The sequence below is a fragment of the Aotus nancymaae genome, unplaced genomic scaffold (assembly GCF_030222135.1).
Source record: "Aotus nancymaae isolate 86718 unplaced genomic scaffold, 86718_ANA_hifiasm-v0.15.2.pri h1tg000040l, whole genome shotgun sequence".
Lineage (NCBI taxonomy): Eukaryota > Metazoa > Chordata > Mammalia > Primates > Aotidae > Aotus > Aotus nancymaae.
The window spans coordinates 123584450-123601010 of record NW_026988454.1 but is presented as its reverse complement, the minus strand read 5'-3'; the positions used below and the strand labels follow the sequence as shown (position 1 = coordinate 123601010).

At 37.9% G+C, this 16561-nt stretch overlaps 1 protein-coding gene across 1 annotated transcript in view; it reads right to left on the bottom strand.

Annotated features, from left to right (window-relative positions):
* BTBD9 (BTB domain containing 9) overlaps nt 1–16561 on the bottom strand; it is a 476557-nt gene that overhangs the window by 290624 nt on the left and 169372 nt on the right. The gene's annotated exons all lie outside the window — the stretch shown is intronic.

Below are 16561 nucleotides of genomic sequence, written 5' to 3'. Positions count from 1 at the left end.
AGTGGGGCATGGTGGTGTGTGCCTGTTGTCCTGGCTACCTGGGAGGCTAAGACAGGAGAACCACTTGAACCCAGAGGTTTGAGGCTGCAGTGAGTTATGAATGATCATGCCACTGCATTCCAGCCTAGAAGACAGAGCAAGATTGTCTCTTTAAAAAAATTAAATTAAATTAAATATTGGAAATAATAATTCAAGTTCATGATAAAATGAAACCTCATTTAACAAAAGCTAATATAAATGAAGAGAATTCACACATTATCAGCTTAAAGAATGTCATTGTCATCTGGACTGTCCAAGAAGAACCAACACTTCCTATAACAAGACACCTCTTTTTTGGAAAGAAGAATAAAACTGATTTTTGTTGGCCTGCCAGCACAACAAGCATTATAATGAAACAAACAAACAAACAAAAATTAAGATTTACTCAATATGTAAAGAGGATTGTCCATGATCTTTTTGCTTTTGTTTTAAGTTTATTTTAAAATTTACAGATAGCAAAAGTCCTCCTTTTGGTGTACTATTCTATGAGTTTAAAAAATGCACAGACTCATATACTTACCACCACAACAATCACAATACTGCTCTATTACCCCAAAACTTGTGCTGCCTTTTGGTAGTGAAATTCTCACCTCACCCTTAACTCTGGCAAACACTGATCTGCTTTCCATTGCTATCATTTTGCCTCATTTTTTTTCTTTTGAGATGGGGTCTTGCTTTATTGCCCAAGCTGGTCTTGAACTGTTGTGCTCAGGTGATCTTCCTAACTCAGCCTCTGGAAGCATTGGGATTACAGGTGTGAGCCACCGAGCCTGGCCTTATTTTGCCTTGTATAGAATGATATATAAATGGAATCATATGGTATGTAGCCTTTTGAATCTTGCTTTTTTCACTTAGATTCATCCATGCTGTTGTGGCTGCTCATTCCTTTTTATTGTGAGTAGTATTCCATAATAGGGATATACCACAGATTGTTTATCCAATTATTGAGATTGTTCATCCATTTATCAATTGAAAGGGTATTTAGGTTATATCCAGTTTTTGTCAACTTTTTTTTTTTTTTTTTTTTTCTCAAGATGAAGTCTCACTCTTGTCACCCAGGCTAGAGTATAATAGTGCAATCTCAGCTCACTGCAACCTCCGCTTTCTGTGTTCAAGCAATTCTCCTGCCTCAGCCTCCCGAATACCTGGGATTACAGGCACCCACAACCATGCCCGGCTAATATTTATATTTTTAATAGAGACAGGGTTTTGCCATGTTGGCCAGGCTGATTTTGAACACTTGACCTCATGTGATCCACCACTTCGGCCTCTCAAAGTGTGCTGGGATTACAAGCGTGAGCCACCATGCCTGGCCCTTTTTTCTTTTTTCTTTTTTTTTTTTTTTGAGACAAAATCTCGCTCTGTAGCCCAGACTGGAGTGCAGTGGCACAATCTAGGCACACTCCAGCCTCCACCACCAAGGATCAAGCAATTCTCCTGTCTCAGCCTCCTGAGTAGCTGGGATTACAGGCACCCACCACTGCGCCTGGCTAATTTTGGTATCTTTAGTAGAGACACAGTTTCACATGTTGGCTGGGCTTGAGTGCAACGGCACAATCTCGGCTCACCGCAACCTCTGCCTCCCAGGTTCAAGCGATTCTCCTGCCTCAGCCTCCCAAGTAACTGGGATTACAGGTATGCACCACCATGCCCCGCTAATTTTGATATTTTTAGTACACATGGTGTTTCACCATGTTGGCCAGCTGGTCTTAAAAACTCCTGACCTCATGATCCACCTGCCTTGGCTTCCCAAAGTGCTGGGATTACAGGCACGGGCCACCGTGCCGGCCTTTTTTTTTCTTTAAAGGTAGGATCAATCAATCATGAGTCCTAGGCTCAGGGACCAAAATATAGGATAAATAATAGTGACATTTAGTGGGATGGAGAATAACTGATTGGAGGAGTGAAAAAATCAAGACTTCCATTTGGGAAGTTTTGGATGCCTAAGAGATAGCATAGTAGAGATTTTAAGTCAATGGTTAGAACACAATGGAGAGAGGCCTGGCTGGAGAGATTAAATTTGACAGCTGGAAGCATATACAAGTATAAGAAAGGAGAATATAAGTAGAGAAAATAGGGAGTTTAGTCAAGCCCTTAAGCACTCCAACATCATACTGAAATATCGGTTTACATGTCTCTCCCCCAACTGGTCTGTTAGTTCTTCCGATGCACAGATCATGTCTTTTTCATATCTGTAATTAATGAATCCTGTTGCCTGATACTTAACAAGTAATTATTAAGTGTTATGGAACTCACAGAGGCATGATAGGGAAGGTGGCATCATCATGTATGTGGTGTATAAGGATCGGTGAAGACAAGCAACCCTAAGGAGACTGTAGTCCCAGAGAGCAAGCTTTACATGCCATATCCATGATGGGCAACTAGTCTCTCAAGCTAAAAGGAACCCTTCAAAACAGCAGATTATTGTTTCCTATAACACGATTGGAAAAAAAAAACAGATTAAAATATTTGTTTGCAAGTAAAACAAATCACTTTTCACCTAGAACTATTCTGAGGGTTCTCTTTTCTACTAATTTTAAATTACTACCTGCAAAATGAGTTCTTTTACTAGAGTTTACAAGCTAATAGGTCAGATAACTGGGCTAAATTGAGACTGAATGTCTTCGATTTGATGATCTGAGTATGAACAGCCTCTCGTGTTCCTAAGAATACAAAAGGACCCAGTAGTCCCTGCACTGCTACCCTGCATTCCTTTCACATTTGATTTGTCCTCTCAAAAGACTCAGGAAATAGCCTTCCCTAAAAGGCTTAGAAAATAGCCTAAACAAAAGCTCAGGATAATCCTATCATGATGTAAGATTCCCCTCCTCAACAGTTTAGCTTTACTGGAAGGAAAAATGTAACATAATAACTCAGCAAAAAATAAAATAGATCCCTAACAGGAGAAACTCCTAACCAAAATAACTGAAATCATTCTAGCAGTTTTCAAAATATACTGTGAGTTTTCATTGTAGCAACATATTTCTATACAAACAACACACACAAAAAATCTCACTTTGTGATCAGAAGCAAGGCCATCTTGATTATTTGAAAAATGGAAAATGGCAATTTACCTCTTACATGAATAATGGTAAATTGAAGAATATACTGATTCTCTTTTCCCCCTCTTTATAACAAATGAGAATACACAAAAAATTTATGACATAAAAAGGCCATTTTATGAGCATCTTTACCAGTCGAATACTTTAATTATATGACATTAAATGTCCTATTTAAGGTATTATTTCAAAGATGCCAGGCAAAGTGGAATTCATATTATGTAAAAGTCTGACCATGGTTTTATTTTTCATTTATTTTTATTTTTGGAAGACAGAGTCTCACTCTGTTGCCCAGGCTGGAGTTGGTTCAATGGCACGATCTCGGCTCACTGCAACCTCTGTCTCCTGGGTTCAAGTGATTCTCCTGCCTCAGCCTCCCAAGTAGCTGGGATAATAGGCACCCACCATCACACCCGGCTAATTTAGTATTTTTAGTAGAGATGGTGTTTCACCATGTTGGCCGGGCTGGTCTCAAACTTCTGACCTCAGTGATTCCCCGCCTCAGACTCCCAAAGTGCTCGGATTACAGGCGTGAGCCATGTGCCTGGCCATGACCATCCTTTTATAACAAAGAAATTTATCCGTGAAAATCCATGAGCTCTCCCACAATTCTCCAGCTAGCTTGCAGTTAGGTGAAGCCGTTACTGGTTCTGGCCAATGGGCTGCGAGTTAAAGAACATGTCACTTTCATGCTGAAAAATTTAAATGCTGGTGTACAAATCATCAACTCTGGCTTCCCATGCTGCAGTGCTGAAGGAAGCTACATGTTCTAGTTGCTACAGCTATAAGAGGGTAGAGCCTCCATCAGCCTGGGTCCCTGAGAGACTATGAGGAACAGAATCCTTGACCTATGGCAGATGTGTAGTGTCAACAAGAAAGACTTTTGTTATGCTAAGTTACTGAGATTTTGTTTTTGCTGCTGTTATTACAACACAGCTTAGTCTATCCTTACCAACATACCTTCATAGTTGAAAACTATGTTCATAATTTGGTCAAAAAACCCACTTCACACTACACACGTACATTTAATTTGCAAGTATAATTATTTACAAAGACTATTTCTTTTAAAGAAGTCAATATGTAGTCTTTGATTTTAAAAGAGTCATTTTATTTCTTATTGTGATCTCCAAAATTGATTTGCCTATTGTCATTTACAACATTAAGTGGATAGAGTTTGAGCTTTATATTACTTCATTTGTTTCATCATCTTAGAGGATCATCTCAAGCTAGCTTATGATATAAATTTCAATTAGAAAATCCTAGCAAAACAGTCTATTTAATAGAGTGGGAAGTCAATGCTAACACAACTATTTCAGGGAGATAATCTATTTGTATTTTAACACATAAGTTAACAGACTTCTCTGTTACAACACTAAACTTCCAAGTATCTGCATCTAAATCTTAGGCAGTAAGAAAAGGTAAACAATCATATTTCTATAATACATGAGTTTCTCTGTACTGCATATTTAAGTTCTGTGTTTTCTTCCTTTCCAATTTAGCAATATCACAGCAATCATCAAACGGCTGGATCCGAGAAATGATAAACCCAGTCTGCCCCTTATGTCATTTCTACCCAGGAATCTGACAACACATTCCTGTTTGTTTTCTGATTAGTAACAACATTAGTCTGAACATCATTATGCACACTGCAGTTGTGTATTTATTTCCCCTTCCAAGAGAAAAAAGAATTTACTAGTGTAATATAAGAACAATAGGACACTCTAAACTAATAGCTAGTGAATTTATAATAAACAAAAAGAAATGTTTCTTCATATACCATATAGACACTCAGCCAACCCACCGAATGTGTTACTGATCATTTCACAGTCAGGGTTTTTAAAGGCTGGATAACTTTAATAATTAATGAAATCTTTAATGTTTGTCATCTAACTATGAAAGTAATTAAATTTGGTTCTTCAAGAAATTGAGTCCCTGGTTCTAACCAGACATTTCATGCTCACTCCGTTTACCCTCTTGGGGTAAAGGGAATGGCACAGTATGTTTTATTGTTATAGATCTCATATTCCCTTCTTAAGGAAAGTGAAGTTTTTGTTTGCTTTTAACAACTTTATTAAGGATTAAAGGAAGTAAACTGCACATATTTGAGGTGAACAATTTGTTACTTTTTGACAAGTAAAACCATCACCACAATCAGGATAATGAATATATCCACCACCCCTAGAAGCTTCCTTGTGCCATTCTGTAATGCTCCCTTCTCATATCTCGCCACTCCCTACCTCTGTTTCCAATCTGTAGTGCTTTCTGACACTATAGGTTATTGTGAGGTTTCTAAAATGTTATATAAATGAATCATACAGTATGTATTATTTTTTGTTTGGCTTATTTCGCTCAATATAATTATTTTGAGGTTCATCCATACTGTTGCATGAATCAATAGTTCATTCTTTTTTATCATTTAGTATTTTATTATACTCGATAAAATTATAACACAATTCATTTTTCCATTTATCTGTTGATGAACATTTTGGGTTGGTTCTAGTTTTGCCTGTTAAAAATGAAGCTGCTATGAACATTTATATGTAAGTCTCTGTATGGGTATATGCTTTCTCTTTCTAAATACATAAGAGTGAAATGGCTGAATCATATGTAGGCATATGTTTAACTTTTTAGGAAACTGCCAAACTGTTTTCCAATGCAGCTATATCATTTTAGATTCCCATCAACAGAGCAGCAGAGTGTTAACAGTTACAGTTCCTTCATATCCTCTCCAACATTTAGCATGCTCAGTTTAAAAAACACTAATAGGTACATAGTGGTATCATATTTTAGCCTTAATTTGCATTTCCCTAACATCTAATGATGTTGAATACCTTTTTATCTGTTTATTTGCCACTTATATATCCTTTTGGGTGAAGAATCAGTTCAAACATTTTGCCTTTTTTTCCCGAGGTGTTTATGTTGTTGAATGTAAGCATTCTTCATATGTTCTCTATTAGATTTGCAAATGTTTTCCCTCAGTTTGTAACTTATGATGTTATCAATGTTCATTTATGATTTGCAAATGTTTTCCCCCAGTTTGTAACTTATCTTTTCATTCTCTTAAAAGTGTCTTTGGAGGAGCAAAAGCTTTTACATTTGATGAAGTTCAATTTTTCAATTTTTTTCTTTTATGAATTGTTCTTTTGATGCTATATCTTAAATATGTTTGCCTAAGTAAGAGAAAACAAAGGTTTTCTCTTACATTTTCTTTTTCCTAAAGAAAGTTTATAATTTTAGGTTTTACATTTAGATCAATAATCCAGTTGGGGTCAACTTTCGTCTATAGTACAAGGCATGAATTTGAAGTTCATTTTTACATATGAATATCCATTTGTTGAAAAGATTTTCTTTTTTCCACTGCCTTTGTACCTTTGTTGAAAATCAGTTGTCCATAATTGTGCAGGTCTACCTCTAGGCTCTCTATTCTGTTCCATTACCTTTTATATGAATACTATAGTGTTTTGAGTAAGGTAGGTTTACAATAAATCTTCAAGTCAGGTAAATGTTAGGTCACTAGTTTGTTTTTTTCAAATTCATTTTGACTAATCTGACTTCTTTGCATTTCCATATAAATTTGAAAATAAGCTTATCATTTTCTTCAACAATGCCTGCTGGGATTTAACTGGAATCATATTGAATCTATGGATAAATACCGGGAGAGCCAAAAACTTTATAATATTGAATCTTCTGACCCATACACAATCTCTTTATTTCTCCAAGTATTTTTTTTTTTTTTTGAGATGGAGTCTTGCTTTGTTACCAGGCTGGAGTGCAATAGGGTGATCTCGGCTCACTGCAACCTCCACCTCCTGGGTTCAGGCAATTCTCCTGCCTCAACCTCCCGAGTAGCTGGGACTATAGGCGCCCGCCACCACGCCCAGCTAATTTTTGTATTTTTAGTAGAGATGGGGTTTCACCATGATGGCCAGGATGATCTCCAACTCTTGACCTTGTGATCTACCTGCCTCAGCCTCCCAAAGTGCTAGGATTACAAGCGTGAGCCACTGTGCCTGGTCGTTTTTTTGTTTGTTTGTTTGTTTTCCCTGAGACACGGTCTCACTCTGTCACTCAGGCTGGAGTGCAGTGGCGCTATCTCAGCTCACTGTAACCTCTACCTCCCAGACTCAAGCTATTCTCCCACCTCAGACTCCTGAGCAGTTAGGACTACAGGCGCATGCCACCACAACCAGCTAGTTTTTTTATCTTTTGCAGAAACAGGGTTGTGCTATGTCGTCAAGGCTGGTCTCTAACTCCTAAGCTCAAGTGATCTGCTTGCCACAGCCTCCCAAAGTGCTGGGATTACAGGCATGAGCCAATGCGCCTGGACTTGCACATCTTTTATCAGATTTTTCCCCTAAGTATTTCAAATCTTTTGATGCTATCGTAGTTTTTAACAATTATAATTGTTGATTGTTTGTGGATAGTATACAGAAATACAACTGATTTTTGTACAATGATTTGTATCCTGCCACTTGCTAAATTCACTTATTAATTTTGTGGATTCCACTGGATTTTCTGCATAGATGATGATGTCTAAGAATTAAAAACAGTTTTATTTCTTCCTTTTCAATTTGGATGCCTTTTACTTCTCTTCCTTGCCTCACTGCATTAGCTAGAAATTCTATTCCAGTACAATGCTGAATGGAAGACATGAAAGTGGATATCCCTAACATAGTCCTGACATTAGGAGCAGAGTATTCAGTCTTTTGCCATTAAGTTAACTGCTGGATTTTTATAGAGCCCTTTATCAGTTTTAGGAAGTTTTCTTATGTTTCTCATTTGCTGGTATTTATCAGGAGTAGGTATTAGATTTTACAAAATTATTTTTTTGCTTCTATTAAGAAGATCACACAATGTTTAGTTTATGTTACAAATAAGTTAAACTGTGTTCCTTCTACCCCCTCATTCATTCGTTATAGTCTTAAACCCTGGTACCTGAGAAAGTGACTGTATTTGTGACAGACTTTAAAAGGTAACTAGGCTGGGCATGGTGGCTCATGCCTACAATCCCAGCACTTTAGGAGGCCGAGGAAGGCAGGTCACTTGAGTCCAAGAGTTGGAGACCAGCCTGGCCAACATGGCAAAATCCCATCTCTACAAAAAATACAAAAATTAGCCAGGCATGGTGGTGTATTCCTGTAGTCCCAACTACTTGGGAGGTTGAGGCAGAAGGATCATCTGAGCCAGGGATTCAGGGGTTGCAGTGAGCCAAGATTGTACTACTGAACTCCAGCCTAGGGAACAGAGTGAGACCTTGTCTCAAAAAAAAAATAAAAGTAATTAACTTAAAATGACCTCGTTAGGGTGGCCTCTAATCTAATATGAGAAGTGTCCTTATAAGAAGCAATTAAGACACAGAAAGTCACACACACAGGAGTGACCATGTGAGAGTACAGGAGGAAGGCAGCCACTTGCAAGCCAAGGAGAGAGAACACAGAAGAGATCAAACTTGCCAATGCCTTAATTTTGGACTTCTAAACTCCAGAGTTGTGAGAAAATAAATTTCTGTTGTTGTATCTATCTAATTTATGATTTATTGTTATGGTAGCCATGGCAAACTAACAGTTTTTTTTTAAATATATTAAGTTACACTGGTTGTTAAACCAGCTTTGCATTCCATGAAAAAAAAAAAAAACAACACTTGAAAGAGTTGTCCTTTTTATGGATTGTTGGATTCAATTTGTTAAAATTTTAAAATTCTGTGTTCCATGAGGAATACTGGTCTATAATTTTCTTTTTCTTTTCTTTTCTTTTCTTTCTTTTTTTTTTTTTTTTTAAGATAGAGTCTCACTCTGTAGCCCAGGCTGGAATGCAGTGGCACGATCTTGGATTACAGATGCCCGCCACCATGCCTGGCTAATTTTTGTATTTTTAGTAGTGATGGGGTTTTGCCATGTTAGTCAGGCCAGTCTTGAACATCAGCCACCTCGCCTGACCTATAATTTTCTTTTTGTGTAATATCTTTGTCTAGTTTTGGAAGTAGGGTAATGCTGGGCTCAGAGGCTGAACTGGGAAATATTGCCTTCTGTTCAATTTTTCTGGAAGAGTTTATGTAGAATTAATATCATTTCTTCCTTAAATGTTTAGCAGAATTCATCAGTAAAGCCATCTAAGCCTGGTGTTTCTCGGTGGAAAATCTTATAGCTTTAAATTCAATTTCTTGTCCATGTGTGGTGGCTCATGCCTATAATCCCAGCACTTTGGGAGGTCAAGGTTTGAATTCAGCAGGTCCAGACTAGCCTAGGCAACATAGTGAGACCTCATCTCTGCTTAAAAATAAAAAAAATAGCTGGGTGTAGTGGTGTGTGCCTGTAGTCCCAGCTACTTGGGAGGCTGAGGCAGAGGGACAACTTGAGCCTGGGAGGTTGAGGCTCAGTGAGCCCTCGTTGTGCTACTGCACTCAGTCTGGGCAACAGACAGAGACTCTGTCTCAAAAACACAAAAAGTCAATTTTTTTTTTTTTGGACAGAGTCTTGCTCTGTCGCCAGGCTGGAGTGCAGTGGTGCAATCTTGGCTCACTGCAACCTCCGCCTCCTGGCTTCAAGAAATTCTCCTGCCTCAGCCTCCCGAGTAGCTGGGACTACAGGGACGTGCCATCATGCCCAGCTAATTTTTGAATTTTTAGTAGAGACGGGGTTTCAGCATGTTGGCCAGGATGGTCTCTATCTCTTGTCCTTGTGATCTACCTGCCTTGGCCTCCCAAAGTGCTGAGATTACAGGCGTGCACCACTGGGCCTGGCCCAATTTCTTTAACATATGTGGTTATTTCAGTTATTTATTTCTTCCTGAGTGATTTATGTAATTTTTATTTCTTTCTCTTCCTTTTTTTTTTTTTTTTTTTTGAGACAGAATCTCACTCTGTTGTCCAGGTCAGAGTGCAGTGGCGTGATCATGGCTCACTGCAGCTTCAACCTCCCAGGCTCAAGCAATCCTCCCATCTCAGCCTCCAGAGTAGCTGGGACTATAGGTACATGTCACCATGCCCGGCTAAGATGGGGGTCTCACTATGCTGTCCAGGCTGGTCTTGAGCTCCTGGTTTCAAGTGATCCTCCTGTCTCATATTCCCAAAGTGCTGGACTACATGCATGTCACCCACTATGCCCATACAATAATTTTTATCTTTTAATAAATCTCTCCATTATAACTACGATGTCTAATTTATTAGCATAAAGTTGTTCAAATTACTCTTTAGTAGTCTTTTAATATCTATGGAATCTGTACTAATGTCAAAATCTCTAAAGTTGACTGAAAATCTGAGCTCCACACTTCCTTTTCCTTTTTTTTTTTTTTTTTTGAGACAGAGTTTTACTCTTGTCACCCAGGCTGGAGTGCGATGAAACCATGTTGGCTCACTGCAGCTTCCACCTCCCAGATTCAAGTGATTCTCCTGCCTCAGCTTCCCGAGTAGCTGGGACTACAGGCATGCATCATTTAAGCCCAACTAATTTATATTTTTTTAGTAGAGACAGGGTTTCACCATGTTAGCGGGGCTGGTCTCAAACTCATGACCTCAGGTGATCCGCCCTCCTCAGCCTTCCAAACTGCTGGGATTACAGGCATAAGCCACCACACCTGGCCCCTTTTGTTGGTTTATGGTCTTGAACTAAAACTTCAAAGTATTTCTCTATAGGTACAATTCTGTTACAAAACTGGATAAAATATTTTAGAATATGCACATAATTTATGTACTAAACTGTAATGGTCTAATATTTAAAAAATACAAAAATCAAGGTAGAAAAGCCAAATAGGTAGAGTTGTGGGGTGGAATAGTGCTAACCCCAAAGAATGAATAGTCACCTTGAATGAATAGAGCAGAAATAAATACCTGCCACTCATTGAAAAATCTGGCATTTTTCAATCACCTTTTTTATTTTTTTTGAGATGAAGTTTTGTTCTGCTGCCCAGGTTGGAGTGCAGTGGTGCAATCTCAGCTCACTTCAAGCTCTGTCTCCTGGGTTTAAGAGATTCTCCTGCCTCAGCCTCCTGAGTAGTTGGGATCTCAGGTACCTGCCACCATGCCCGGCTGATTTTTGTATTTTTAGTAGAGAAGGGGTTTTATACCATGTTGGCCAGGCTGGTCTCGAAGTCCTGATCTCAAGTGATCTGCCAAAGTGCTGGAATTACAGGTGTGAGCCACCGTGCCCTTCCTCAATTACATTTTCAAGACAACTAGATATCTGGAACATCACTCATGCCTAGAGGAGCTCTATTATTGATAAATTAAAAATCCCAAAATTCAAGAGCAATTAACAGCAACAAATAACCAAACATACATGGAGAATCCACTAAACTTCAGTCAATAAATCAGGGAATACTGACATTAGAATGTGCTAATGAGAGAACTGATTAAACAAAAAATACAAATGGCAGATTTTCCTATTTGTGGTCCTGAATTAAAACAAACAAAAAGAATTACAGAATTAAAAGAAATTTTTAAGATGATTTCCTAAAATCACAGAGAAAGAATGCTATAGAAAAGGATCTCATTCTATTTTTGTCCCTTTTAGCTTTGGTTTTCAGAAACCCCCAGACCCTTCTTTTTCTCAAAGTTTCTCCCCCTACACCTAGGAGAGAGGATGCTTGTCATTTTCATGTGAACAAATATAAAAACTATTTATCTGTTTTGGAATTTATGTTCTGTTACAGTCTATGTATACAAATACCTTAGTAATAAAACCAATGTAAAAATCACAGAAATTACCTCCCCCCATATTAGGCCACAATACCAACTTAGATACTATTCAAGTACACTAGAGATAGTTTAACTCAGGTCACAGAAAGTTAGAGTTACAAGAAATTGCTAAGCAATTTATTCCATCCATATCCATAGCTTCAGCTTGCACAGCATCAGCTGAGAAGGTGACCTATGCCATGCACCACCACTCCACATTCTTACCTGCCTCCTGGACAAAATCACTGATATCTTGTGGATACTTCAGTTACAATATGTCCAAGAGATTCATCAGAATGCTTTCTCCTCCCTCCTCTTGACTTCTCTATTTCTATTCTGGCTCCAAAATTTTCCTAAATTACCCAAGCTTAAAAACTTCATCATCTTTGACTCCACTCCAACTTCTTCACTCTTTCCTTCCTCCTCTGTAGGTTCTATTTCCAAAATGTCATTCAAATCTGAACTTTCCTCCATATTTCCAAGTTCAGGGCCTCATTATAATACCTTACATTTTTTTTCTTTAAACAGCTTTATTTAGCTGTTACTGGCATATATAAACTGTACATATTTAAAGTGGCTCTACCTTTGTTTTTTATAGGTAATTCCAATAGAATTTCTGAATTCCAGTTTCTCTGTGCCCTTTATCCTTCATTCTAACCTGTTTTATTCATGGCTTTCCAGTACATCTTTCTTAAACTCTTGGCCTCAATTTTCCCACCTCGGCCTCCCAAAGTGCTAAGATTACAGGTGTACACTATGCCCAGCCCCACAGCACATCCTTCTAAAGCACAGTCTGACTGGGTAATTTCCTAGTTTTCAATCTTCAAGATCAGCTATCACATAAATTCAATCCCTCTTGTGTGGCACATTCAAAGTTCTATTCTGACCCCAACCTATATATCAACCTTATTTCCTACTCTTCCCTGCATACCTCACATGCACCTTATATTGCAGCCAAACTGAAGCACTTGCCATTTCCTAAATATGTCCTTTCTTACTCCTATCACTTTTTCCAGAAATATATTTCTCTGCCTCACCTGTCTAAAGAAATCCCATGCATCTTTCAAGGTCTAGTACAAATAATGTTAGGAAACCGTACCTGCAATAGGGGCTTCCTTCCTCTAAACTCCTATGGCATTTGTATTTCTGTTACCTCACTTAATTCATACTGCTTTGTTATTTTACATCTATCAAAGTGTAAGCCCCTTGAAGGCAGAAATCATGTTTTAGTCTCCTCTGTAACTCTCAAGTTTCCCTAGGATAATCCTTTAAAATTCAACTCAAAAGAGATCAAATCATCTACTATACACAGTACACCCAGAAAAGATACTCAAACATTTGGTGAATGAACCGATGAATGAATATCATAGCCTTAGAATATAAAACTTTTTAAATAAAATAGCATGTACAGATAGAAATACAGTTTCTATATCCCTCCTCAAAGTTTGCTTTACCTCTCTCTGAGCAAAGCTTCTCTCAGCCTCACTCCCCAACCAAAATAGTTAACTTCAACTATGTAGGGAAAATCCCCAGAGGATAGATTTGGGACTCAGAGGACTATTAAAACATTTTGAAAAAACAATGAAAAGAATTCCAATCCCTAAGAAGGAAATAAGATATCATATGTCAGTTCTACTAATCTTGGTGGGATGTTTGTAAAAATCTAAAGTTGCATCAAAAAAAGGCTTATTTAGAAACGTATAAATGATGAACAAGTAAATAATTTGAATGAGGCGAAAGCGTGGATGACCTACCTCACCATATTTCACTGACTTTCAATAGTGCTTTTATATCCCTCAGCTCCAAATACAAGTCTCTAGGAACTTCCTTAACCATGTGTCCTGAGGAGTACAAAAAGGGGGATCAGGGCACTTTAGGAACCCACTCTTAAAATACCCTGCATGATTCGTGGCATCAAAGTCTCCCTGTCTTTTAAGAGACTTTGTTAGAGGACCATTACACAGACACCAGGATTTTGTCATCTGAGTAGTTTTAATTTGAATTGTACAAATATCACTTAATTTTCACCTTGAAATACAGCACCTCTATTCCACAGCCACATATTTTGCCCTTTCAATAAACTCTCACTCTTACTTTCATTTATTATATGCCACATACTATTTCAGACTTGAGATAGTTGGAAGCCATACAAAGTATTTTAATACTTAATTCAAAATTGAGCGTGTACACATGAATTTAGAATTACCTCAAAATTGTATCACTGTCAGAAAATACTATAAAATACTTCCTCAGAAAACAAAAGACATCAAAATAACATCCTGGAGACCAAACTTATCCTCCTAAATTTCCAACAATTTCCAAAGAGAAAACAGAGAAAGCAAAGAGAAGGAAAATTTTTAGTGAGTGGTAAATTTCAATTCCTTATTAAAGACATAAATATGTTTTGTTGCCAGTAATCCTTAAGGTCTCTGCAGACTATGTGCTTTGCAGTTGTTAAATGGGCTTTGTTCTCTTTTCTACAAGAACAGAAAAAATAACCACAGGAGGAGAGAAAATAACAAAGAGGAGAACCTAGCCATGAAATGCAGTCCAGTCTTCACATTTATCATCCAGGCTGGTACAGGCCTGTGTATGCACTGGCCAAGCTGAGATGGGAGGACAACCATGATCCTGGCCACAGAAGTTTATCTAGTCAAAAGATGTCTTGGTCTTGAAAATGGAAGCATAGGTTGAAGATGGACTGGATTACAGTTAAAGGAATTGCACGCAATGCCCTGTCTGTGGATATAAAGGCTGGTTAGGGAGGGTTGGTTTTATTGTGAACTCAGAATAAAGGACCTTTGTAGAAATCCTTTATCACTCAGATTGCATCCCATTTATCCTAGTGATCTACTGGTTAGCTTTCAGAAAATGCTTTAGCGTTTGAATGGGAACATTTTTGGTTTCTAAGTAAAACAACCAACAGGAGAAGAACTGGCCTTCTTCTCAGCAAGAAAAGAGTGTGTGCCTCTGCAGAGCAGGTGATGATAGCATGAGACGTCTAAAGGCATGGTGACCAGCACTCTGCCAATAAAGCATCCTTTACACTTAGTCTGCCTTAAGAAGAGAAGAGCATTAGAAGCCCTCCTGCCTCAGTCCAACAGGCCAAGCAAAATGCCATGAGTATCAACTGGCAAGTGCCACCTCAGAAGCCTTTAAAATCATATTTAATTATACGATTCACTGCTGCTTCTTTAACATGCACTGAATGAAGTAGTAAATTAGAAAAGAACAGTTTTCCAAGATTCATTTGCTACATTAAAATTCCTTGGGAGTTGTTTATAAAAAAATCTTCATCACAAGATGATGACTTTTGGAGCTCTAGGGAACATGTAAATATAGGATGGTAAACTTACCATTGCATCACTATTTTAGGGGAAGAACCAGTGGCCTTAATTTTCTGCAAATGTTAAACAAGTTGTAAGATACTCCATTTATAAAAATGGTTATCAAATCTTAACATACCCTTGAAAAGTGATAAAAGCTCAGCTTTGGGTGACCTAATTGGCAACTTAAATCAGTCTATTTTTAAAGCACAATAATCTTTTCAACTGGCCAACAAGTAGCAACTTTGGGTTTACCAGGTGGTACACAGCAGTGATGCTTCTGTCAAAGCAAGGAAGATCATATCAGTGCACAGTTTGCCTCACGCAAGGAATCCAACCTGCCAGGACCTCAAGAACAAAACTAACTTTTATAAACTAGGATTAACCCACAATTAATCCACTCTTTCCCTCATTTTTACTAATAAAAGGCAGATTTAGAGCTCAGAATAAATAAAGGTAACAAGTCTAAGTGACTTGTAGTCACTAAAGGTTTTTCGTTGTTGTTGTCAAGTACAGATGAGGTCTCACTATGTTGCCCAGGCTGGTCTGAAACTCCTGGCCTCAAGAGATCCTCCACCTCAGCCTCCCAGAGTGCTGGGATTACAGGTATGAGCCATAGTGCCCCAGCTGTGACTGAAGTTTACTCAAAATGATCCAAGGAAATTCTTCCAAAGTCTTACACTTTCCATCCCTGAATCATCTTTTCCAGCTCAAGGTCACTCAGAGAAATAAACCAAAATGTCATTACTTGGAATTATGTCTCTTCATTACCAAAAAGAAGATCCAACTTATGTTATTTCTGGCCTATTTAAAATATATTTTTTGAAGGTAAAAACATGGTCATTGAAGCAATAATGATTGCCTCTTTTGAGTTGAATATATTTGCAATTTCAGTCTTCCATTAGCCAGTTAGAAATACAGAGAATACATGAAATAACAGGGCTTCTCTGAACATTCTGCAAGATTCCACTTTGCTTCTGTAGAAAATGTGGGTATTACATGTAGATTTTCTGCAAAGTGCTCTGAAAATTCCATAAATCCCATCCTGCAGGGATTTCACTTTTCTGTAGCCTTTCCACCACACTTATATCCTATCCCGCTAAATATATGCTGCAATACCAACATTTCCATAGACAAAGCACTGCACACTAATAAAACACAACAATGTTTACATACAGTGCAAATATATAACATATTTTTAGCATAGGTTATGAGCAATATTTTTAGATGGATGGAGCCTGCAGTGATATTAGTAACAAACTTCTACTGTAAATTAGTGGCCTAAATAGAAATTTATGTTCCATAAAACCCAGCATGAAACAATAAGTTAGAAATATTTAAATAACATTTTACAGACTGTTAAGCAGAGTATAACTGTGTCAGGCTGAGTTGGTTACTGAAAAGGAGAGTTGGGCACTGTCATAGAAAGGTGCTCAAGCAGCAAGATAATTCCTCAGTCTTTTACA